The sequence below is a fragment of the Giraffa tippelskirchi genome, chromosome 4, assembly GCF_054371585.1.
Source record: "Giraffa tippelskirchi isolate mGirTip1 chromosome 4, T2T-mGirTip1v1.2.pri, whole genome shotgun sequence".
NCBI lineage: Eukaryota > Metazoa > Chordata > Mammalia > Artiodactyla > Giraffidae > Giraffa > Giraffa tippelskirchi.
In genome coordinates, this window is record NC_137278.1 from 164,519,969 (window position 1) to 164,547,192 (window position 27,224).

Consider the following 27,224-nt stretch of genomic DNA (forward strand, 5'->3'; position numbering starts at 1 on the left):
AAAGCCATCATTTTGGGTCAATTAAACCTTGCCCAATGTGGGGTTCTTTTTTTTCATTATTAACCTATTTCATTCCTACCAATTCAGAGTAGTGCAATTTTGAGATCAAAATGTCTTTCCATCAAAGCTGGAGTTTACAAAGTCAACAGTGCTAAATGTTAATGGATTCTGCCCTCATGAACCAGGGGTATGGGGAGGTAGCTGGACCATTTAAAAACTTCATAAACATCAAAGATTGGGTGTTAGCTATGAAGAAGCGAAGGTTTATAGAGACCTTCAAGATAAACTTTGCAAAGTTAGGCTTCTCTCCTGGTTAACCTAAATCAATGGTGTCTCTGGGGAATACAGTAAATGTGAACTTTTGTGTGGCCTTTTTATTTGTATGTGTGTGTTTTAGCAAGCACCATGGAATGGCAGAGGCTTCCTCATCAGTGGAACCATGTAGATTCAGAAAAAGCCATCTTCCATTGAGAAGACAATTGTTTTCTATAGAGACAAGAAACAAATGCCTGTGACCCAGGTCACCTTGTCCCAGCAGGCTTTTGCTGCGGCTTCCTCTGAGCAAACACAACAAAGTCCAGAGCAGTCAATCCTGCCGCCCCACACTGGGCCCCTGCAGTTGTGCTCTGCTATTTACCCTTCCTATTAATCTGTCAGTGTTCTAGTCAAACACGCAAAACAATATGGTGGGCGCATAGTTTGATTGGCCATTGCTAAGTAACTTGGGCCAAAGATGAAGAAATGGAACTTCCAACCCACAAAATGTGAGGCCCAATTTGGCTGTTAGAAAACGTTCAACAATACTGGGGCATGACAATTTTTCAGGGTGGCTGTGATTTAACATCTCTCACCAGAAAAGTGGTCTCATTAATGACATTCCATTCTGGAATCTAAATTCAGGTCATGTCTCTGTTCCTATCACTGTGGGATAGGACTGTCTGGGCGTTTTGGAGAGGAAGGTGCTCCGAGTAAGATGATATCATCCTGTTAGTGATGAGACTACTGGATTTGGTTTGGCACACAGGTAAGCCTCTGGCTAACAACTGAAACATTCTTTGAAATGAAAAATTCAGTTGTTTATACAACACTCTTGGAACACTAAAATATTATAGCTCCACGTTCCAAAATGTAATCCAAATCATCAAACAGTTAGAGTGAATTTAGTAGCTCATTTCCTCACTCTACTTTCCTCCTTTTCTGCTAGCCAAGAGGAAGCCTCAGAATCCTTCTCAACACAAAGCTCTAGGTGGCCATTTCTAATCTGTTAGAATTGGCACAAAAGATGAAGCAAATAAGTCATTCCAGCCCTGGAAAATCACATAAACAAACCCATCAGAATATAAGATGAATAGATGATCAACAACTGTCCAGGACATTCTCTGCTAGTAATACAGGGCATGCATTTCCCTGTTGTGTGTTTTCAGAAATCACACAGAATGGGAAGAATATATAGAGGTACTCATGAATCTGAGAGGCTAGGATGCAGTACAACAAAGTGAAAGAAAATAAGGCTGTTGAAGTCAGGCTGACTTGGGGCTCAAATTTCCCCCATTTACTATTTACTAGCTACTCAACCTCTGGCAAGTATATATAAGTCTGCTCTGAGATATGTTTGTTCATCCATCAAATGCAGAAAACCAGGTTGTATAATACATAAGTAGGACTTTTCAACTCTGGTCCCTGCTTCATTTTTTCCAGCTATTTACTTCACAGACCACAGGCAACTTTGGGTTCATATCCTTGTAGTTTTTGACCCAAGAGGAAAAAGAACCCTCTCTTCCCAGTTGGAGTTTAAAAATTGAGAAAAAGAATTCTGATCAGCTTGAGTCACTCACTGGACTCCCACTATGGGGACTCTGATTGGTCCAGACCGGGTCAACTGCCCACCCATTGCCAAGGTCCAGTGCTCAGGCTATCCTCAGAAGCACCCGGTGAGAGTGTTAGGAGCAGTTTCTCAAAAGTATCGAGTGGTGAAAATACTTTCCTGGGATAGACAAAACAATAAATGTGCGCTCTAAAACCACATGGAGTGAACAAAGTAGATAAAATAATACATGCAAAGAGCCTAGTAACTGGCACATAGTATTTCATAGATGGTAGCAAAGGTGATGGTATTATTATTATCAATCTCCAGTCTCAAAAGGTACAATCAATAGGAGGGGGATTCACAGAAAGATATTTAATGCTTCACATGGAGTTCATCACTTCCTGATGTCAGTTTTAAATCTGGCTACTCAGATTATGTTCTCAAATAGCATTCTCAGTGAAAAAGCCAAGTGCAATGGTCATACTTTTCATACTTCAATTTAAATTTAGCTAATTCTAATTGCAGAGATTTCACTTTGGTCCAGCTCACTGAAGAAAAGGTTGTGTTAAAGGATGCACTTAAGAATGTGATTCATTTATACATTCAGTTGTGCTCCTATGTGCCAGGCACTGGGCTAGATGCTGGGTGACCCAGGGGAGCAAAACTGATCAAGTCTCTGGCCTCAGGTAGCTGACTTTCCAGCAGGGGAGTCGGAGAGACAAGCTATGGGGGAAAATAAAGCACCATAAAAGGGGAAAAAAAGCACAGAATGGATTTTAAGTAGAACCAGGCCCTCTGAAGAATGGCATCTGGTTAGAGACATGAACCAAGTAAAGGAGCTATGAGAATGCTTTCCCCCAGGCAAAAGAGAGAGAATGGTGAGTACTCAGTCTGGATGTGGGGCAACACAGCCAGAGCAGAGCAAGCAGGGTGATGGGGATGGGAAGTGACGGTAGACAGCTTGGCCACCCTCTAAGAGGCCTACTACCATGTTACCTTACATGGCAAAAGGGACTTTGCAGATGGGATTCATTTAACGACCTTGAGGTGAGGGCTTTGGCCTAAATTATCCAGGTGAGCCCAGTGTCATTACCAGGGTCCCTAAAAGTTGAAGAGAAAGGCAGAAGAGACGGTCAGAAATGCACTATGAGAAAGAGTCAACCCAGTGTTGCTGGAGTGAAGGTGACAGGAATCAAGGGGTGTAGGCAGTTTCCAGAAGCTGGAAAGGGCAAGGAGACAGAACCCCCCCACCAAAGTCTCCAAAAAGGAGCGCAACATTGATTTCCCAGTGAGACCCACGTCAGACTTAAGACCTGCAGAACCGCAAATAATAGATTTGTGTTGCTTTAAACCAGTAAGTGTGTGATAATTTGTTACGGCAGCAAAAGGCAATGAATATAGTATCATTTTTAACATTACCAGATGGTTATGTGTCAGTGAAAAGTCTCTGTCTTTTCTTGAAAGCCTTGACTTACGCAACTTATCAGGAGTAAACCAGTTGCTTAAAAGTGAGAGCCTAATGATCTGGGGCCATCTTATAAACACACAAAAGGAAGAATGGCAGAGAAAATAGGGGCTGTCTCTCCAGGTTTTCCTAGCAGATATGTAATGTATCCTTAGGGTGGCAAAATTTTTTATGAGGGGATTAAAATAGGATGCTATAATTTACAATGATGTGTATAAATATGGAAACTAAGGGGATGTTCCAAACTGTAAGACCAACAGCACTGAATCAAGAATCAAAACTGTTGGCTAACATGGAGCAAACCTACTGACATAAAAATATGTAAGAAGATGCATTACCTCTCATACACTAACTGCATCCTGACTGCAAAGGGTCTGATTTAGAGTCAATGAAAATGCTTCTTCTCCCATTGCTCCCTGCTATATCTCTTTAGACATCTGGTCCATGAGTTCAACTCCCTATAAACAGCGGATGGAGAAAGAACAGATTAACAGTGATGAGACAATGAGGAAAATGACATTTTTAAGCTACTGAATCATCCTAACTATGAACATACTTGTTTTCAGGGACTGTCAATAAAATTTTATACTTTTCTACATAAAGTTCTTGATTGTCTTTTGTAAAATGTAATCTTAGGTACTACTGGGTTTATTTTCGTTTGGTCAGTTTTATTTATTTTGCATTATAAATGGTACCTTTTAAATTACATGTTTTTCTCATGTTCAGGGTTCAAAAAAATGTGATTTAATTTTATATACTGTTTCAAAGCAGCAAGTTAGCTAAACTCTCATATTAATTCTCAAATATATGTCTATAGATTATTTGGGGTTTTGGTGTGAACAATTGTATCACCTGCTAATAGTGACACTACATTTGTTCCTTTCCATTTTTTAATTGTTTTACTGCACTAGCTTACATCTCTAAAATAGCACTGAACAGCTTAGCGGTAGTGGGCATCCATATTTTTCCCCAAAACAGATTTATTGTTGATATACTGAAATAAATAAAGCTTGCAAGCACAGGCCCCTGTGAGTTCTAGGAATTACTAGGATTTGCACTATACTGTAGGTAGAAAGGGCAAGGCTAGAGAAAGTGGGAGGCACTTCCGATAAATTGCTTTAAAAGGTCTCAAAATGACAAAACTAAGCACACTCTTCCCATATGATCCAGCAACCACGCTCTTTAGTATTTACCCAAAGGATGTGAAAACTTGAGTTCCATTAAAAAAAAATCTGCACGATTGGATGTTTATAGCAGCTTTATTCATCATTGTCAAAAGTTGAGAGCAAGCATCAAGTATGTTTGTTGTTTATGTATTTATTTGTTCTCTAGATTGCTTTGTTAAGTTAAACAAGTTCTCTTCTTTGTTTGAAAAGATTTGGGGGTTTTGGTGAGGGGATGTTGCTTGTTTTTAATTAGGAAAAAATGACGAATTCTATAGAACATAATCTCTGCATCTATTAATATGTTCATATTTTTCCTTTTAATCTGTTAAAGTGCCGTTACATTAATCAAATTTCCAATATTAAACAAACCGCGTATTCATAGAGTGAAAACAACTTGGTCAAAATGTATGTTCTTTCTACTACATTGCTGGATTTCATTTGTTACTATTTTATTTAGTTTTATTGCTTCAATGATCATCATTGAAATTGACTTTTTCCCTCTTAGAATGTCTTTGCCTTGCTTTGGTATCAAATTATCCAAGCCTCATAAAATGACTTGGAGGATTCAGTTAAGTTCAGTTCAGTCGCTCAATCATGTCCGACTCTTTGCGACCCCATGAACCGTAGCACGCCAGGCCTCCCTGTCCATCACCAACTCCCAGAGTCCACCCAAACCCATGTCCACTGAGTCAGTGATGCCATCCAACCATCTCATCCTCCATCATCCCCTTCTCTTCCTGCCCTCCATCTTCCCCAGCATCAGGGTCTTTTTCAATGAGTCAGCTCTTCACATCAGGTGGCCAAAGTATTGGAGTTTCAGCTGCAACATCATTTCTACCAATGAATACCCAGGACTGACCTCCTTTAGGATGGACTGGTTGGATGTCCTTGCAGTCCATGGGACCCTCAAGAGTCTTCACCAACACCACAGTTCAAAAGCATCAATTCTTCTGCACTCAGCTTTCTTTATAGTCCAACTCTCACATCCATACATGACCACTGGAAAAACCATAGCCTTGACTAGACGGACTTTTGTTGGCAAAGTAATGTGTCTGCTTTTTAATATGCTGTCTAGGTTGGTCATAACTATCTTTCCAAGGAGTAAACGTCTTTTAATTTTATGGCTGCAATCACCATCTGCAGTGATTTTGGAGCCCCAAAAAATAAAGTCAGCCACTGTTTCTACTGTTTCTCCATCCATTTGCCATGAAGTGATGGGACTGGATGCCATTAGCTTTCTGAATGTTGAGCTTTAAGCCAACTTTTTGACTCTCCTCTTTCACTTTCATCAAGAGGCTCTTTAGCTCTTCTTCACTTTCTGCCATAAGGATGGTGTCATCTGCATATCTGAGGTTATTGATATTTCTCCCGGCAATCTTGATTCTAGCTTGTGCTTCTTCCAGCCCAGCGTTTCTCATGATGTACCCTGCATATAAGTCAAATAAGCAGGGTGACAATATACAGCCTTGATGTACTCCTTTCCCGATTTGGAACCAGTCTGTTGTTCCATGTCCAGTTCTAACTGTTGCTTCCTAACCTTCATACAGGTTTCTCAAGAGGCAGGTCAGGTGGTCTGGTATTCCCATCTCTTGAAGAATTTTCCACAGTGTATTGTGATCCACATAGTCAACGGCTTTGGCATAGTCAATAAAGCAGAAATAGATGTTTTTCTGGAACTCTCTTGCTTTTTCGAGGATCCAGCGCATGTTCAAGCTGGTTTTAGAGAAGGCAGAGGAACCAGAGACTTGGAGGATATTCTCTAATTGTTGGTGAAGTTTGTACAGGGTTGAAGTTAGCTATACCCTAAATATTTGAATGACTGTATTGGTCAAACTATCTTATCCTGGGAAGTTCTTTAGGGAAAATTTCTAACTATTGATTCAATTTATCTAAGATCTACAGGGCTCTTTATGTTTTCTACTTCTTTTGAGTTATTTTTTTAAATCGTGTTTTTCTAGAAAATTATTTTCCAGTTTTCCAAATTTGACCTTAAAATATATGTATGTGTGTGTGTGTGTGTATATATATATATATATATACACTTATCTTTATTAATATTTTCAAATTATTAAATTTGCACTTTTATTTGGCATCAATTAGCTTATTCAATCGGAGAAGGCAATGGCACCCCACTCCAGTACTCTTGCCTGGAAAATCCCATGGATGGAGGAGCCTGGTAGGCTGCAGTCCATGGGGTCGCTGAGAGTCGGACACGACTGAGCGACTTCACTTTCACTTTTCACTTTCATGCATTGGAGAAGGAAATGGCAACCCACTCCAGTGTTCTTGCCTGGAGAATCCCAGGGACGGGTGAGCCTGGTGGGCTTCTGTCTATGGGGTCTCACAGAGTCGGACACGACTGAAGCGACTTAGCAGCAGCAGCAGCAGCAGCAGCAACAGCTTATTCAGTGGGTTTCCCTGGTGGCTCAAACAGTAAAGAATCCATCTGCCTGCAATGTGGGAGGCCAGAGTTCAATCCCTGGGTCAGGAAGATTCTATGGAGAAGGGAATGGCAACCCACTCCAGTATTCTTGCCTGGAGAATTCCGTGAACAGAGGAGCCTGGTGGGCTACAGTCCATGGGATCTCTAAGAGTTGGACACAACTGAGCAACACACACACACCTTATTCAAAGTTATCATTTTTTCATTGATTTTTCTCAGATTTTATCGATGAGCAATAAAATATCTGCAATTAGTAGTCTTTCTCTTCTTTTCAACTGACTGCTGTCCTACTTATTTCTGTTTCATGTTTTATTTAATTTCCTAGACTTTTCAGGATAATAGAAAATAACAGTGACATTGTAGGTATCCTTGTCTTAGTCATAATTTGAAAGTCCACCAGTATTTTTCATTAAGTACGATAATGACTCCTACATTAAGATAGATTATATTAAATAAGTATCTGCCTGTTTCTAATTTATAAAAATTTTTATAAAGAATAGTTGTATGTTATCAAAATATCTAGTATTTAATTGCATTCTCCTATGATTTTTCTTGTTCAATCAACTATTGTGATATATTTGGTTCTTATAATTCCCAACATCAAAACTATCACTAAAACTATCCTTAAATAATATCTACTGGGCACATAAAATATGAGACAGTAAATTTATATTATTTATATAAAATAGTGTGTTTTATGTACAGGGATGAATTTAATGTGTTCATGGGTATTTTAGGATATTGGCATCTATATTCACAAGTAAAATATTTTATTGACTTTTTCTTTATACTACTTTTGTCCAGTTGGCTATCAAATGCATTTTAAAAATTTCACCAGTTTTTATGTACTATAACAATTTCTATAATGTGGAACTTCTGTTTCTTTAAAACATTGAAAGAGCTCACTTATAAAACTGCCTGGGCTTTTTTAGAGTTAATTATTTGAAAGCATTTTTTATCTTTGTCATGACTACTGTTTAAGTTAAGCCCTCCATCTCTCTTGAGTGAATTTTAATTGTTTTTGCATGTCAATATGATAATTTTGTTGAGGCTTTTAAATGTATCCCCCCAAAATTTTTCTACATAGGGGTTTCTTATATTTTAAATCTCTATATGTACTAAACTAAGAGGAAACTCTGGTTCATGGATTTTATTTCCTTGAAATTATAGGTATACTAGCTTCTGTTTTATGCCTCAAGAGAAAATATAGAAATGGCCCTCCCCTCAAGAGATAATTGGTGAGATTGGAGAAAAGTTTATATCTACAGGGCTAAATTTATCAGGAGTTACACCATTTAAAAGGTAATATAAGTGTATCTCTCACTCTGTGTTTTTACCTTGCTTCCTCTTCTACCTTCCTGTGCCTGGACATAGCAGGTCTGGTTTCTGCAAGGCAAGTTCCTGGGGTCAATATGGTAAGCATATCTCATAGGCCTTGGCAATAGGCCTGCCAATCACTATTTTCCTTGAGAGTTATAATCAGTCATTTCAGGCTGGAAAGAGTGGGAATTCCCTTCTGGCTTGAACTCAAGCCTCAATCCCCAATTCATCTCTATCAGGAGCCCTTTACTAGGAGAGTAATTTGGCCTACGTTAATATAGATGATTAGCTGATGCAAAACATCAGCCTTTACCCTGTGAAACAAGACTGAAGGGAATGAAGGAATGAAGGGAATGATTTTCCAAACATAACCCGTAATTTTTTAGATACACCTCTTCTCATTCTCAATTTTATGTGTTTGTGGTTTTGTTTCGTTTTTTCCCTTAAATCAGCTTTCCAGCAATTTGCATGTCATTATTGTTATTTCACAGTCTAAACTAAGAGATTCAGTCTGGGTCAAAAGTGAGCGTAAAGACCTCAACTTCATGACTTTATACATCTTCATTCTAATGTTACTCTAGTCACCTGGCACAGTTTCCTTACATAAACTTACTTCTCTCTGCCACTTTTTCCTCTAACAAATAATTTCCTCCCCTTCAAGTATGTTTCATAGCTTCTGCTTATTCAAGTCACCCATTTGATTATGATCTTTAATGGATCTTTCCCTAGCTCAATACTTCTCACCTCATCCTCTGATGCTCAGTATTCCCAGTTCAGATTCAGGAGGTAGGGAATCTTCCCAGCTCAGCTCATGCCTTCCTGCCAAGAAACATTAAAGATCCCAAGGAAGCTAGGGAATGACAGGGGGCCTGTGCTCAGTCACTTCAGTTGTGTCCGACTTTTTGCCACCCTATGCACTGTAGTCTGCCAAGCTCCTCTGTCCCTGGGATTCTCCAGGCAAGAATACTGGAGTGGATTGCCATGTCCTCCTCCAGGGGATCTCCCCAGCCCAGAGACCAAACCCATGTCTCTTAAATCTCCTGCATTGAAAGGCAGATTCTTTACTACTATTGCCACTTGGGAAGCCCAACAGGGGGCCTAGGGCCTCTTAAGTGTCTGTGCCTAAGCCTAGCATCTTGATTTGGCCTCCTCAATAACAGCTCAGAAAGAACATGTTGAAACAGATTTCTTGACTCACATCCTTATTCAAGCCTGTCTCCCATCTTTGTTCTCTCCCCTATTTCCACACTACGATCGCTGTCCCCAAGTTCTTCAGCCCTACATCCTCTCTCCTTGGTTCCTCCCTTTCTCTTATCACCTCACTCGCATGCTCCCATCCATCAAGTCCCATCATTGTTTCTCTAAAGTAGATCCCAAATCCACCCATTCTCTTCATTTCCATTAATGCTATCTTAATCCAGACACCATTATTTCTTACCTGGATTATTACAACAGCCTCCAACAGGTCCCTAACCAGTCACCTCACTCCCGATTCCTTCCATCCTTCTCACTACACCCCACAGAGCAGCAGTAATGACTTTCTTAAAACATAAATTCGATCAAAGAGCTCCCTCACTTAAACTCCTTCAATAGCTCCCTATTTCTTCTAGGATAAAATATAGTCTTCTCCTATGCCTGACACAGCTCTCCACGATCTGGTCCTGGCTAAACTCTCTATGTCATCTCACATGTGCTTCTCCCACTTAGAGTACTCCAGCCACACCACCTTCTTTCAGAGACCCAGGACCCTTCAACCGCTTCTCTGCCTTAGGATCTCTGCACACATGCTTCTTTTTGCTTGATCTTCCGTCTGCTCCTTCACTTGCTTTACAGGTTAGATCTTCTCCAAGTATCTTTACTTGGCCATCCTATCCAAAGGAAATTTCTCCCATTATAATTCTTTATTTTATTGCCTTATGTTTTCATTTTTTTAAACCTATCTCCCTAAATTATTGGAAAAGAAACTACAAGGAGCAGAAGAGAAGAAAAAGCCAAAAAAAGAAGCAGAAACAATTAAAAAAAAAAAAACCTTCAAAAAGAAAAATGAAGGAAAATCAAGAAACTGGAAGGAAATAAGCATAAAATTATTAACCTTCCTGGAGGAAAAAAAAGCTCATAAAATTTTTAAATAAATGCAAAGGTTGTATGTGTCACAACTGAACATTCTAACCACTTTTTCCCCTAAGTCTTACATAATGGTTCTTAACTTTTCTGCCTTCAAAATCCTATAAGTCGATTTTCCTTGAATTTTGGTGACTACAAAATTCTCTAATTTGAAAACTTATCAAAATGAAGCCTCAAAATGAGTTAGAAGCATTTGAAAAAGTCATTATGAGCCACTAGAAGAGTCTAATGCTTTCTTTGCCATTGTAAGTTTGCACAGCGAGCATCCAAGACAAGTTTTAAAATAAAACAACCCTCTCTTAGGACCACGGGTACATGAGGCATCATTTCCCCACAATAGCCTGGCCCTCTCGCCTCCTTTTCTCCTCTGCAATGCCTCTTTGTAAATCCCAGGTGTTTGTGGGCATAAAGCCCATCAGAAGGGAGTTTATTGTGAAGAGTTCTTTCTTTGCCACTTGTTCTAAACCTGTTAAGAGAGTGCTACATGCCTTAGACCAAATCTCCATAAAAATCAAGAAACAAGAAGTTTTCTGTACTCCTGCCCGACAGCCACACTATGACATTGGTTCGACAGCTCTGTGACCCTGTATTGTCCCAACTTTATTCACTAGTCTCTTTTTCTCTTTCTCCCTCCGTCCCTTTTTTTAAGCCTTTATTGGCATTTTTTTATCTACTGTAAAATGAAAAGGAGGAGGTTGCTTTTTGTTGTTGTTTTCTTTCAGCACCCTATGTGGCAGCTAGAAAAAGCTATCTGTAGTTACTGTAGTAATGGTTTCAAGAAACACCTGCAAATCAAAGAAAGACACCAGAACAGGGTCTTCAGATTTTTTTTCTTCTTCCCTCAGAGTTCCTTCTTGGCCATTATAGAGTAGGCTCGGGAATGAATTTATGTGACAGCTATGAAGTTAGTATTAAAATTGTGAATAGTGCCTAGCAGTTTTCATGCACTTACTATAAGATCGCCTCAATTTGCCACACAGCGGTGAATAGGGCGAGGAGGGCGGGGTGTCAAATGAATGAGAGGAGGAGGGACTGTGAATGGGGAAGGTTTCCCTGGAGGGAACAGCACGGTAGTTACAAGAGAAGAGTGATTTATTTTTGAAATTTCAGAAAGAAAAGCCAAGAAAATCTGCCTAAACGTCCTGAAGCACGAGGGTGAAGGATGTGAGATAAATGATAGGTTTGTACACATTTAGAAAGTGTCAACGCCAACTCTAGAATCAGAGACCGGGCGCGGGGTGGGGTTAGGAGGTGCGATCTAAATCCATTCCTCTGGTCTTCCAAAATTGAATATTAAATACCAGCAGGGAGCAGATGTGGGTAGGGGCTGCAGAATGGCGGTAAGGGCCACGGTAGGAGGGGGTTAAGCGTTTAGTTCAATGGAAATTAACCACTTGGGGAGAATTAGAAGAGAGCTGGAGCGGGCTGGGGGAGCGTGTCTATTCTGGCGCTGGGATTTGGGGAGGGCATTCAGAAAAATGAGGTGAGCTGGACTGCAAAGAGCAGGGTGGGGCGTGCCCTCCGCCGGCCCCATGGCCCCGCCCCCGCAGCCCCCGCAGCCCCCCCACCCCCCGTATTAGCATGCGGGCCGCAGCGGGCCGGCGGGGCGGGGGAGGGCGGCAGTGGGATCGCCGCGCGGGGCTCATTGTGGGCCGCGCTCGCCTCCGCGGGGGACCATCTGCTCGCTGTCAATGCATCACCTGCTCGTCTGGGCCGTCGCCGGGGCAACGGGGGGCGGGGGATTAAGGAGCGTGTGCTTCTCGTCCCCGCCGCAGAGGCGGCGGCTGCGGCGGGGGCGAAAGCGGGGCGCTCCTCCGCTGCCCGCAGCCCCGGGACAGGTCCGCCCGGCGGTGGGGCCCGGCGATCACCTGGCGGGCGCCGGCGCTCGCCGCTGCCCCTCGGGCTTTGCAAAGGCACCCAAGCCGCCTCCATTCGCGGAGATGGCGGGAATCTCGAGGTGGGACAGAGAGCAGACTCACCCAGAGGGCAAGAACTGAGACCCTCGCGTCTACCTGGAGTTGCGTGGGCCAGGTCCCGGGGCGGGAAATGGGGGGCAGTGGTGCCGCCCTCCGCTTCTTCCAGGGAGCTGGCCAGCTCAGCCCGTCCTTACGGGCGCAGCGCAGTTCAGAGCGCCCTGCAATCTCTGGGCAGCCACAATGGGGTCAGCATCGCGGGTAGAACCTCCTGGGCTCCAGCCTACCATCCAAGTCACAGATAACTTCCCCACCTCTCCTCTGACATTCTGGTCTGAGGATCACCGCCAAGACTGGGGGAGCCTTGGTGATCAGAATATGAGTGACACCTGCTCTTTGGGCTTACCTGAATGGGCTGTTTTTCCATGGAGGGGATAATTCTGGAGATAAAAACCCCAAGAAATCCTGAAATCCCCCTTCCACCCACTCCTTTCCTTGCACTCCACATAATTTTTGAAGACAGGAGAAGCTTAGTGAGTGATGCAGCCGACAGCAGGGGGCAGAGCTAGGCTGCAGATGAGAACAAGGCCACTGGGATTATATTTGATCCAAGTCATGCTCTCTGGTTTAGAAACTTCCAGGAAAATCTATGCTGTGTCCTTGCCTATCTCCACACCACTCCGCAAGTGGTCAAGGACACCAGCTGCACCAACAGAGGTCAGCCATAGACAAGGAACAGTTAACTGCCCCACCTAAACCTAACACGGCCCACAAAGAGCCAAGGAGTTGTTCAGCTTTAATCACAACTCGTATCTGTTTTTCTTTTTTATTTCTGTGCTGGCCAACTGCTTTTATTCCTTTGCAGAATAACAGAAGCAGTAGAAAGTTGAGATTCACTGGGTCCCAAGCTGGATGCCCCCATCCCCTCCCAGACCACCATCTAAAACACTTTCAGCCAGGTAAAATCCCAGCATGTTTCTAAAGCTTTCTGAGTCAAGAATACCCCAAATCTTTCTAGAATAGACCTCATTCCAGAAGCTGGCAACCCTTGAGCAACCAAGGGTTTGACTAACTTAGTAACTCAAACCCACTTCCTGCAGTTCTGCTTTCTGAAGAAAACAGAATTTGTCCTCTTTTCAAGTCAACCCTTTGTGTTGAAGAAATTGTTATATTGTCTACTAACCTCAAATTTTCCCCAGTCTTTTGTTACAGTCATTTTTCTTTTCTTTAACAAAATCCATATTTAAAGTTATGCTAAATCATGTTTGAGATATTGACCCTCTATAACCTCTCCAACTAAAATCTCGTATTCATCAAACAAATTTCTCCCACACTTTTAAGATTTCTAGATATGAACACCATGAATTATGCTAATTTTGTGATTAAAATTTCAAAATTTACTGTTACATTCATTTGTTGTTCCTATTATTTAATGTAACAGAAAAAAGTCAAGAATAAAAATATCTATGTGCTTTTCATGAGATGAAGGAAAAAGAAAAACAAGTGTGTAATGTATAAACTTGCTTAAAAGATTAAAAAAAAATCTACACATCCAAAATTGCTTTTTTAATTTTCCAGAAATAAAGGTAAGAGTTCTTAGAAGGCATGCTCTTTGATTCAAAAGTTACTTCCAAATAGAACCATGGCATCATTCCTACTATAGAAAAGATAATAGAAACCAAAAGATAAGTACCCCAAGATTGTTACAGACTGTGGCTGGGGATGTTCAGGGCACCTTCAACCCCACCAACCACCCAGCAGAGCAGCTTTCCCCACCAAGAGCACCTCAAAACACTCTTAATCTGTTCTATTCCCACTTCAACAGCTGCTGGCTTTACAACAGAGATGAGAACCCTTCACCAGTTCAACAAATAATCATTGAACACCTGCCATGTGTAAGGCACACTAGACAAAGACCCCTCACTCATGGTACTCACTGTTCAACAGGGGTACATAGATTTTTTAAAATATTTATTTATTTTTGGCTGCATCAGGTCTTAGTTGCAGTCTGTGGGACCCTTCACTGTGTTGCTCAGGCTTTTTTCTAGTTCTGGCTCATGGGCTCTAGAGTACAGGCTCAGTAGTTGTGGCACACGGGTTCAGTTGCTCCACAACATGTAGAAGCTTCCTGGGGCAGGGATCAAACCTGTGTCGCCTGCATTGGCAGGCGGATTCATAACCACTGGACCACCAGGGAAGTCCTAAACTGATTTTTTTTAACTGTTTATTCTTTTACCCAACAAACATTTCTTGAGCACCTAATCGACAATTTAGATAGGGGAAAATATACCCACAAGTAAGATACCTCTCTCAAACAGAAAAACACACACACAAAAACCAGAGCATAATGTAATTAATTAGAAAATATTATCAGTAGATCAAAGTGTCATGGAAGTATAGAGGCAGCATCAGATGATTTTTGTCTAGATAGTGCCGCACAGATGTCATAAACTGGACCGTGAAGAGTTAGTAGGCATCCCCAGCACCCAGATCAGGACCTGGCACATAGCAGATGCTCTAAAATAGTTGTTGAATGATGCATTCTCCAAGTAAGGGAGAAATTCCAGAGGAAGAAATCACAGCATGAGCAAAGGCTTCAAGACATATTGTTTAAGGAATCAATGAACAATTCACTGTGAGCAAAGCAAGGGAGAAGAAAGAGGAAGATGGACCAGTGGTGTGGAGGCATGTGGAGAAGAGACGTGAATATCATGCCAAGAACGCGGACTTTGTCTTGAAGACCAATAGTTTTTCAAGAGCAGAACACTTGTTTTAAGCAGAATCTTGCAAGAAACTCAAATACAATGAAATTGACCAAAATACAGCTGCCCTAGCTGAAACAGGAATAGGATCTGACATCCTGCTTCCTGTCCACAACCTTGCCCACTAGGCACTGCTGGGGAACCCTACTATTTCCCCTTGAAATACTTAAAAAAAAAAAAAAAAAAAACAAAGCCCTGGGGAGTGGGCTATCACTGAACAGCATTAAGCAAAAGAGTGTGAGTCTGGATGAAAAGCAGTCTAGGAAAGCATTTAGGTTGCTATTGAAATTGTCAAAGCACAAAATAATGAGGACATATTAGATAGGTGCCACTGGTAGTGAAATGGGTGATAAAGAGATTTTGAAGATGAAATCCTTAATATGTATGGTCTTTCTGCTTCAGGGAAAATAATTTCACCTCTGGTACATTCTGAATTTGGATATTTTTCAATAGTAATATGTAACAAACTGTGCATCATAACTATTACTATGGCCAACACATTCCCACACTTGCAAAAGTTTTGGAAAAAATATAAATTCCTTAGTACTAGCGGCTTCAGATGTGGCCCATATGTCAGAGTATAGATTTTTGAGTCTTAAGATGAGCAAATGGAAGATTTATAAATATAACCGAAAGGAGGGTAGAGATGAGAGGTATCTAATGCTCCTTTAACTTATTAATCAGGAGAACCAGTTTCTGAGCAACAATCAAAGTTATGGTGCATGGTGACACTTCCCTGCACCCCCACAAATGTAAGCATTCAAGTAGTTTTCTTAAAAGTCACATGAAATTCATCGCTGATTACTTACATTTAGCTACAACTGCACATTAAAAATTCCTCATGGGTAGAAAGCTTGCAATTTAAAGAATCCACAGCACTCTTGAACTGAGTAGAACAAAGATATATAATCACACAAATAAGCTAAAGGAAAAGAACACAGCAAAGGGGAGCTGGGAAGCCGAGGAAATTCACATGAAGAAGATAGCTGGCATTTAGCCAAAACTGAAAACTATAAATATTAATCAGATGAGAATCAGTGTCACTTTACTGCAAGAATGTTCTGTAATTAAAAGGGTGGGTATTGTGTTGTGCATGTTAGCACAATTGCCACCCATAATATTGGATGCCGGCAGCTCCTGAGTGCTAGAGAGAACACAGATCTCTAAGGATGTCACCTAGCAGAGGATTTACTACATAAGCATCAGACATCTACGTCAAATTCAAATAACACTCTAAAATAAAGGGAGAAGAAATACCGGAGTTTCAAAATTATGCTTCTGTCTTGAAAAGAAAAGGCAAGAGAAGAAATATTCATTGAATACCTGTTAAATGCCAGGCATTTTCTACATGCTTTCCATACATTATGTCACTTAATCCTTTTAATTCAAGCTTACAGACAAGGTGTCATCATAACCACATTTCAAAGATACAATAGTTCCTAAATTGGCCTTGCAATCCAGGGTATGGCTGCAGGTGAGTGTGTCTGAAGTGGAGTTAAGGCGAGGTATCCCTGACACTGACAAAGTTTACGATCATGAGATTAGAATGCTGGATCATCCACATGAGCACTGAGTCTCCCAGGAAACTGATGACCTTGGAGTCGATGAGAAGGGTGGGAGGAAGGCAGCAAAGCTCTCATTTGTGAAAATGAACAGTAACTCTACTAAGTTTCAGTGGTCAAGCAAAGGATGTTTGGGCGAGATACCAGGTGTGTCAAAGGAGAGGGGATTGTTAATGGTTGAAAGAGTCAGTAGGGGGACAGAAGAATATTGTTCCCTTCTTTCTTCTGTGTCTGATCAAAGATAAGTGAGGATGAACAGCTTCTGCCCCAGTGGGGTGCAAAGGATGTCATCTTGTCAAAGGAAAACAAGTTTTAGTTAGGTCAGAAGTGGAGGGACCTTTGAATGAAGAGGCCAGGAACGCAGAGGAGTTCCAATTAGGTCACTGTGTTGTCTCTTCCTTGCCTACAGTCTAAATCCACATCCTTCAAGGTTATCGCAGCCCTCCATGATGTGATCTTGTCCAGTTGTGCCCTCACCAGTGTTTAACAACCAGCTCTCTGTGAGGATAAAGTCCTGATTTGTTGCCAATTTCCATGATGTAAATACTCCAAACATGACTGATTTTCAGCTTCCAACGTGACATTAGTGAGAGCAGAGTTGAGGAAAGATACGCACAAGCAGCTTTGATGAGTCAGTGCAAGTTGACTCACAAACACCACTGCCCTCACTATTTCATGTTTTCCTGTCTCTTCTTCCCACCCTTTATTCTTGTTCAAAAATGAGGCTGCTAACTTGTGCAAACTCTACATTGCACAACCATGGTAGTGCCATGCTCATCACAGTCCTCACTGGTATGTCTGTGTAATATGACAGTTACCCTTCAGATGGTGGGAAATATGGAGAAAAATGCCTTCCTTAATTTGCACAAAGGCATTGTTTGGTTTTAATGCTGCTCAAAGACCACGTACTGCAAGTCATAAGCCAAATCCAGCCCACAGACATGCTGGGTTTAAAAATGCTTGCTTCTTTTTTTTAACTATCTTGCTAACATTTAAAAATCCCCACATTTCTAAGTTCTCTTGAAAAAATTAGAGCAGCCTGTATTATTAACATATAGAAAGTGCTGACACCTAAAACAAGGTTGTCATTCAAAAGATATCAATATCCTTCAGTCATCCTGAATACTTAACCATTTTACCTCAATAATCCATTGGAATCTATCTATGTCATCTGGACTCTCTCTCCCCTGTGGCTCCTCTTTTACCTTGGCTCAGTTTCTAGAATAGTCTTTCCACCTCGGCACCTTGCACCTGCCATTCTTTCTGAAACTCTCCACTCTCCACCCTCTTCACTTGGCCAATTCCTACTCATCCTTCCATTCCAGTTTAGACATAATTTCTACCATCAGCTCTCACCAAGACTTCCTAACAGCTTCCACCCTGTTTGTACGCAGGCCATGGGCCACAGAGCACTCGGAGTGACCTTTTTAAAATGTAAATCATAGCACAGTGCAATTATAATGAAACACAGACTCCTTAAAATGACCTTTAAATAACTGTGAGATTTGGACCTCTCTCCATTCTTTGTCACGGTGTTTCCCTTTCTCCTTCACAATCCCACTGCACTTGTGCTCTGGCTGCCCCCTCTGCCTGGAATTCTCTTTCCCAAGGTCTTTATAGAGCCCATATCTTTATATCATTCATGTCTCAGAGCCAATCACCTGCATGTTCTCAGAGAGGCTTCTCAGTCATCTATATAAATGAGCAGCCCTCCTCCCTCCCAGCCTCCCTGCAATGACTCTGCATCACATCCCTTTGTTGCATTTTTCAGATATCCCCCAGCACCTCCAGATCACAACTCCTGGTGGTGGATCCATTGATCTGCACTTCTATTAAGCTGCTGTGAATGGTTCTGATTCACCAACTTGGGATGTCTGCGCTATAGTACTGGGTTGGCCAAAAAGTTATGGAAAAACCTGAACTAACTTTTTGGCCAACCCAATATAATGGGTGAAAAAAAAGTAGCAAGCATGTTAAGGATTGCTGTGGTTCATTGTTAGTGATTTGTTCCTTCTGAGTTTTTGTAGTTCAGTATCGCAGTGATGGTATGATAGCACAAAACCAGCATGCTTTTATTATCATCAGTTCCCTGTCTGTTTATTATTGATTTCTAATGCTTCTATCATCAAAATTCTACAGAACTTGCTAGAAACAAAACCACAAATTCCTCCAGTCCCCATGAAGAACAGTTATGATCATACTAGTGAATGGATGGAGTATAGGATGGACACCTAGAGGTGAACTCAGCAAGCTAATAGGATGAAACAAGCACAGACACGTGTTAAGAAGAAAGCCACAGAATCTACGGATGTTCAAGAATTGATGGGAAAGTGTCTAATGTCACAAAGAACTGTAGGATTATAATCTTACTTAATGGTGATGAAAATACAAAGCCTAAAGGAAAAGAAAGAAATGGAAAGTGCCCATATGATCAGCAAATGTGAATAAATCTTGTGAGTAGAGGGACTGTTTTGCTACCAGGGTGAACATGAGAGTCACAGAAAAATTATTTCACAGCAGTTTTGCAAGCTTTTGAGTTTCTCTTAGCAAAATTGATGCCATTCGGTATGTCATTTCCATGACAAGCTTCCATATTAACACTTAAATAGGAAAAAAATGTCCCAAGTCAAATCTGAAAGCCCACAACCAATAACCAGAAATGCAATTCAGTCAGTATAAGACTGACAGTATTGCAGTTGTCCACCCCCTGCTAAGAAGAAATTTCACTCTTCTCTGAAATTTCCCTCATTTCCCAATTTGATAGAACCTCTCCTAGGACCTTATATATATATATATATATATATATATATATATATATATATATATATATATTTATATGCAATATTTTAGTTAATCCTCACAAGAACCCTTTGAGGTAACTACAATATTTTCCACATTTTATAGATGAAGTCAACTGAGGCTTAAGGATGTTAAGTAATTTACTCAAGTCCATACAGCCAAAAGGTGATTAGGATGCTACTTACATTCAGCCCATCTGATGCCAGAAGGAGATAATTTGTAAAGCACTCAATTCAGCAATCTCATGCTTAGAGTGATCTTTTCACATTAGGGTTTCCTCATGCCCCTCCCCATCTGCACAATTTGGTAGGTATTAATCCTACACTACCTTATGCTCCAAATTATGCAATGTTTATTGCTGAAGAATTGGGAAGGATACAAGAGTAAGTCTATAAAGTATCTCACTTCTTTTGAAGTTAATCACCACCCAACTAAGAAGCTCAAGGAAGAACCATTTTCCCGGAACATTTCCAAATCTGCCATTTTCAAAGGAAAAAATAAATCTCAGCCCCTGAGCCAAGACTGAACACCTGCAGACAGACTTAAAACATTCAATTTAAACAATAACAAAAAAGCACCCTCGTACAAAATACAGATGAGATTGTCAAAGGAAAGAAAATGGTAAATCACAGTGAGTTTCCAAGCCTGAACCAAATTTAGCATCACTTCTGAGCAGAGCAGGTACTGGATATTATGCCTGGGGACCCTGACTCTAACCAACTCACGTTTTTATTCTGAATTACTGTTTTGAGCAGTACAACCCAGCAAGCTTTCAGAGGTCACACCCACAGGTGGTATATAATAAATCCTAACAGATACTTTCTCTTTTCTTCCCTAAACACATAATAACAATTTCCACATCCTGTTTCATCTTAGATCTTTAGACTTTCTGAACCCAGGGAGTTCCAACATGGAGATATAATTTTCTTTAAATCCCTCTGAAGCAATCTTTTCATTTGTGATAAAATTACAGTATCACACTCCCTCCCTCTTTTGTGCTGTAGACTCAAAAGAAGCTGGGTCATAAGTATTCGAGAACAGAACACTTTGATGTGAAATCAATAATCGTATATTTGCCTCTTTTCTAATGACTGCAATTTGGGTTTTGGCCCATCTTTAATCCTTTTTACACTTCTGAACACTGCACTTCTCCTCTGTATCCTGTCCCTGCACATCAGGGCCAGCCCCCTCTTCTCCCAACACTTCCCAAGCAGCTAGGAAGTGACAGACATCACCTGGCCACTTTGGAGAGTTGTCAAGGTACCCTTCCATGAGGCTGGGTGACAGGATTTTCCATCCTCACTCTCAAGAGGCTCCCAGGCGAACTTCCAATTTTTAAAGCCCCCAAAGAAGAAATGGCAGAGAGGCTAGACACACCTTTGAGAAGAGAATTTCATTCAGCAAAGATGTGAGTCTCATTATGACCTTCAGTTGGAGCCCAGTGATGTTTAGAAAGTTGAAGAAGTAAAAGTGAACCAAAACAAACATTTTATATGTTTAATATATACTCAGTAGAATTATATTTTATATAATTTATAATATATCAATAATAGTATGCATGTGTGCTAAGTCACTTCAGTCATATCTGACTCTTTGTGACCCTATGGACCATAGCCCGCCAGGCTCCTCTGTTCATGGGATTCTTCAGGCAAGAATACTAGAGTGGGTTGCCATGCCCTCCTCCAGGGGATTTTCCCCACCCAGGGATCACACCCATGTATCTTATGTCACCTGCACTGGCAGGTAGGTTCTTTACCACTAGCACCACCTGGGAAGCCCTAATAGTATACATTTATACAACTACATTATAAAATGTGTATAATAAAATTATATAATACATGTATGTGTATATAGCATATGTGTATATACCTGCATATACATATATATATATTTTTTTTAAGTCATTCAGTCACGTCCGACTCTTTGTGACCCTATGGCCTATACAGTCCATGGAATTCTCTAGGCCAGAATACAGGAGTGGGTAGCCTTTCCCTTCATCAGGGGATCTTCCCAACCCAGGGATCAAACCCAGGTCTCCTGCATTGCAGGTGGATTCTTTACCAGCTGAGCCACCAGGGAAGCCGAAGAATACTGGAGGGGGTAGCCTATCCCTTCTCCAGCAGATCTTCCCAACCTAAGAATTGAACCAGAGTCTCCTGCATTGCCGGCAGACTCTTTACCAGCTGAGCCACCAGGGAAGCACACATGCATTATAGATATATGCATGTATATACACACATATACATACATCTTATATATACATATATATATATATATATATATATATATATATATATGTATGTATATATGAGCTGTAACAAAGATTATCACTATAAAAACACCCTTTAATCCTCACTTGGGGTGTAAGGCATTTCAAGCTGGTTCACTCCATCACTCAACTCTCTTTTCTCTTATTTCTCCTAACTTTCCTCTCACGCTTTCTAGAGACATACATATATTCACTTACTCAAAAGAGCCACTGATGTGTTTGTGCATCTTCAAAAAGTTTGTACAGCTAAAAGCAGGGCAAGTAGACATGTGTCCCTTGGTCTCTAAATTGGCCAATAATGTAACATCCCTGATGAAGTCAGTAATGGATTGATGCCTTTCTAACTGCTATTCCTTAAATATTTAAATGTTTACATTTCTTTACATTACAGTAAGTCTTTAAATATACAAATATACTTTTAAAATTTACATATTTAAAGCCCTAGCTTCACCGTTAGGAATTGGAAGCTACCTATATGCTGTTGCTTCAAATGTGCTTTAATCTACTCTGCAAACTCTCCTTAGAGCAGTATGGGAAGTGAGTGCTCAGATTTGTGCCTGCTCCTTGGGAGTCTTGGTCCCTTCCCAAGAAGATGAGCCATATTTTCTTTCCCATCACAATGGTTCTCAACTGGAAGTACATATTTTCTCCCTTGCATTACATTTTCAGTAATATTTTGGTTCCTTTCATGGAATTTATAGCAAAGAGCCCAAGTGGCCTGCCCTCCAGTGAGACTTTGGGAAGCTTTCGGGACTGTAGTGGCTGGGGATGGGAAGGAAGCTGGCCTTGACTGTGTAGCAGACACCTAAAACACCTACTGCTGTCTGCCCAGCATCCATTCCAGCTGCTTCAAGCAAGAGTTTGCTAACAGCCCTTTAGGAAAATGCTCACCCCCTACTTTCAATTCATCTGTCCAATGGGGCATGTGTCCCAAAAATGGCACAGTAACCGATTCAGAGGTCAGGATGTTTGCATGAACCCTCAGGAAAGGGAAACTCTTTCTAGGAGGTTTGGCAAACTGGTAGAAGGGAAACCTGTAGCTCCATTTGGCCATTTCCTGCCACCATGTGAAAAGAAAGATGAAGCCACAGGGAGGGAGCAGAGATTCCAGAAAGAAAAGGATTTCTGAGGCCATGACTTCATAACTGATCTAGCCATGCCTAAGGCCAGTTATGACCCAGAATATCAATTACACAAACAAATACCTTCCCTTCTTTGCTTAAACCCATCTGAGTTAGGTGTTTTTGGTCCCTTGCAACTAAAAAAGTCCTGAATAAAAGCACGCTCTATAATCAGACTTTTCCTCCATAACAACAACAAAAAAATTATTTTAAGATTTTACCCTCAGATTAGGAGGTGAGGTCTTTCTCTGAGGATGGATAATAGTCCATCTCTGGATCTGGATCTCTAATTTGGCAAGAAAAGTAAAACAGAACCAAAACCCACTTGAACTAAATGCATTAACAGACAGAGCATTCAGTCCTTTGACAAGCATTTATTGAGCACTAAATGCTTGCTGGATAGGTCACTGTGCCCAACACTGGGACAGCTTCTGAAAGAGAGGTAGCATTGCTCTCCTGACACTCACAGTCCGTGGAGGAAGCCAGAATATGAGTAAGTACTATGCCACGTGGTGACAGGTGTTTTGGAGAAAAATAAAGTTGGATGGGGGATTGTTGTGGGGATAGGGAATGGTAGGGAATTGGGGATGGGTTGATAGAGGAGAGGCCTCTCATCTGCGCAGAAACCTGGAGACATTGTGGGAGGGACACACACAGCTCTCCCAGTGGGGGCGGGGGCGGGGAGGGGAAAAGGTTCAGGTCAGAGGGTGGAGCGCCAGGGAAAACTCAAAGGTGGGAATGCGCTGGGCTGTACCCCTGGGAGACTGATGTGGTTGAGACAGGTAAGGAGGGATCCAGGGAAAGTAAAGTCTGAGTTAGGAGAGAGGCCAGATCCTGGAGGACCCTTGAGGCACTGGAAAGACTATACTTTGACTCTGACTCAGGTGGGAACCGCTAGAGGGTTTTGAGAAGAGGACAGATATGACCTGACATCATAGAAAGAATCAAATAGTTTCGCTTTAGAAAATGAGTAAGGGGGCGGGCAGGACAGGGTAACACAGGGGCTGAGAGATAAGTCTCTAAGTAATTCCATTAAAGCTTTTAAACAGAAATAGTATAAAAACCTCCAAATCCAAGTAGTTTGTTGGTATGATGCTGTAAAATAAAGAACTGAAGATTACTGAAAAATGATTCGCAATTATACCAGCCAGTGAAAGAGTACAAAACCATAATGCAGAAATAATTATTCCAGTCTCTCACAGTTCCAGACCAGTGGCTCTCAATCAGGGGAACGTTTGACAATATCTGAAGACCTTTGGGGTTGTCATGATTTGCAGCAGGCAAGGAGGGGAGAGAGTGCTCCTGGAAGCTTGCAGATACAGGTCAGGGAGGCTGCTGAACATCTATAAGGCCCAGCACAGGCCCCCACAGACAAAGAAGTATCCAGCCCCAGATGTCAATAGAGCTGAGGATGAAAAACCCGAGTCTGAAGGATGTAAAGATTCATTGTTCTTAGTTTTTGTGTTAGTGACTCTTAAACTGGCAATAAACATGAAATCAGAGAAACACAAAATGGATTTGATTATTTTCCTCCTTGGCTAAATCATTTGAAAGGCAAAGACTATAGTTCCTGTTTTACATTTAAGAACAATTTATTTGAAAAAAAAAAAAATGAACAGTGGCCTATGTTCTCAAATAGACCATTGAGGGGAAAAGTGACATAAGAGTATTCCTAAGTTTGCAGTGGAAGAAAACTTAAATTTTTTTAATATAAAAATGTCATTCCAGAGAAACAAAAGTACCTGGCACAGATTTTGCTTTGGGGAGGAAAATGCCTTTGAAAACCCAACTAGTTGCATAATTAAGTGATAATGAATGCAGAGCTGTACTTTGTATTCCATTCCAGCACATTGGAGTTGAATCTGAGCTTGAAAAGCTAAATCCCTCAGTGTTCTGGCCCCTCATCAGTGAAGTGCAAATCAAGGCCTTTAACTGCTACAGAAGGGGTGGCTCCAAAAAAAAGTGTGAACTACAAATATGATGTTTTCAAACTGCCTGCTTTCTAATGATATGCTAACTGTATGTAATAAAAAGAGATGTTTCACTGGAACAAGAAAGCGAACTATCATACGTGATGTTTTATGTACAATGGAGCAATAATCTACTTAAAATAAAAGAAAGGCTCTTAAATTCCATATTATATGGCAAATAGAAACACTTTCTGGATTTTTAACCCACTGATGGTTGCACTTAGAGAAAGACTAAATAATGTTTTATATTTGTGCTTTAGCCAGCATTATGTATCAGAAAGATGTGTGAGAGTACATATGCGTGTTGGAACGAGCTTCTTCCTAGGTTATAGAAATACAACATTGTACAGTTAGTCCTTGGAAACTTGTTTTAAACTAACTTGGAGAAACATTAACCTTAACAGAGGTTCTGCAAACGTAAGAAATTCATGACTTGATGAACTACTTAATATTTTCTCATCATAATTAAAGAACATAATATAGCAACCTGTGGCTAGGCAATCATTCAAAGGAGCCCATATCATTTGGTTTTTTTTTAAAGAACTAACCATTTAAACTTCTTTATTTTTGGCTGTGCTTGGAGGCATGCGGGATCTTCCCCAAAAAGAGATAGAACCTGTGCTCCCTTCAGTGGAAGCAGAGTCTTAACCACCAGACTGCCAGGGAGGTCCTGATACTGAGGTTTAAAAATGAACAAGCATAAAGTTAGGATTTCCCTGGCAGTCCGGTGATTAAGAATCTGCCTGCCAATACAGGGGACATCAGTTCAGTCCCTGGTTGGGGAATATCCCACATACCTCAGAGCAATTAAGCACCACAGCTATCGAGCCATGCTCTAGAGCCTGTGAGCCTCAACTAGTGAGCCAGCACGCTGCAACTACTGAAACCCTCGCACCTTGAACCCATGCTCCACAAGAGAAAGCCTGTGCAGCAATGAAGATCCAGTGCAGCCATAAATAAATAAATAAATATAGTTTTTAAAAAGTATAAAGGTGGAAGAGATGGAAATTTGTTTTTGCTTCTATTCAAATTAGTATTTTCTCAAAGAAGGAATAAAACAAAAATTCCACATACAAAGAATTTAGGAGGTAAGCCTGATAGGGAGCAAAATACATAATCTAATGTATGTTCAAGTTCGAGCACCATTTTTATAAATAGGTAGAGTTAAACATCTGACAAAAAAAACAAGGCTCTACAATAAAGGAGTAAACAAATGACAGAAGCTGTGAGAAAACACACATCCATTTAATACAATTAGTATCCACTAGATTTAACAGAGAGCACAGATTCTTGCTTAGCTTTGACCCCAGGCACATACCATGGTACAACAGCCCCTGGAAAGAACCGACCAGTTACAGATCTGCTAAAGGGACCGCCAGGAAAGACCAGGACAGTGGTCAGACAAGGCTGTCCAAACAGCCTGTTCCCTATACAGTGGTGACACAATAATGGAAGGAAGAAGTTTGGGCAAACCAGATTGGTGACACAGTAAGACAGACCCTATATATATATGTCCCTTTTGTAAATATATATCCATCCAACCCTTCTCGCTTAAGAACTCTCTGGGTGAGACAAGTAAGTAGCTGCTTCTGCTGGCTCCGGTCAAACCAGTATAATTAATTAATCATGGAGCTGCATATCCATATTGCCCTGCCTTTACTGCAAGCTGACATTCCTGTACCAACAAAACTGTGGACTAGGAAGCTTGCAATCTGCAGCAAGAGATTTGGATAAAAGTAGTCAAGGTCATGGGCTTCCCTGGTGGCTCAGATGGTAAAGAATATGCCTGCAACGCGAGAGACCTGGGTTCAGTCACTGGTTTGGGAAGATCCCCTGGAGGACGGCATGGCAACCCACTCCACTATTCATGCCTGGAGAATCCCCACAGACAGAGGTGCCTGGCAGGCTATAGTCCATGGGGTCACTAAGAGTCAGACAGGCCTGAGCGATCTAAGTACAGCATAGTCAAGATCACAGCACTGAGAGTGGGATGTGAAGGAGGCCTTTGGGATGGCTTTGCTGATGCCAAACAGGAAATGGCATCAGCCTGCTTGAAGTTCAAGAGTTATGTGATCTGCTTTATGGATGACACACAAATTAAACAGACCATTTCAGGTGAGTGGTTAGAGAGTTCAATGAGCTAAAACTTCTTTTCTGGTATTTTCGGATGTGAAGATACCCCTAAGATAGGCCAGTGTCACAAGAGAGGCTGGACTCTGGGAACTGTATTACTTGAGCTGTGCTTTGAACTATCAAATTTTTAATGGTAATGTCTTTTCTCGCAAAGTGGATCTCTGTTACCTCTAGAATTTAGCTTTTAAAGACAGTCTTTAGCAAGATCCTGCTGAGGGGAAAGAACTAAGAGCCACAGAGGACATAGTTGGGATTTGAAAGAAAATTCATTGAACCATCATTTTAAATAGTTTCTTCTGAAAGAAGATGTAAAATAATGGTATGTCTGTGGATTATACCTCCATATTTTTTTCCTTTTTTATCACCATAA

The 27,224-nt window shown here is 41.1% G+C and overlaps 1 protein-coding gene across 4 annotated transcripts in view; it reads right to left on the minus strand.

Annotated features, from left to right (window-relative positions):
- LOC145547027 (uncharacterized) overlaps positions 1–27,224 on the minus strand; it is a 390,591-nt gene that overhangs the window by 305,845 nt on the left and 57,522 nt on the right. The window contains exons 4-5 of one of the 4 annotated variants that reach the window (XR_014083475.1): positions 8,219–8,267; positions 3,611–3,730 (exon numbers count right to left, since the gene is read on the minus strand). The exons of 2 other annotated variants lie outside the window; for them this stretch is intronic. The gene's annotated coding sequence lies outside the window, so the exon portion shown is untranslated. The remainder of the gene's footprint in view (positions 1–3,610; positions 3,731–8,218; positions 8,268–27,224) is intronic. One more of the 4 variants, XR_014083472.1, reaches the window with a different exon arrangement.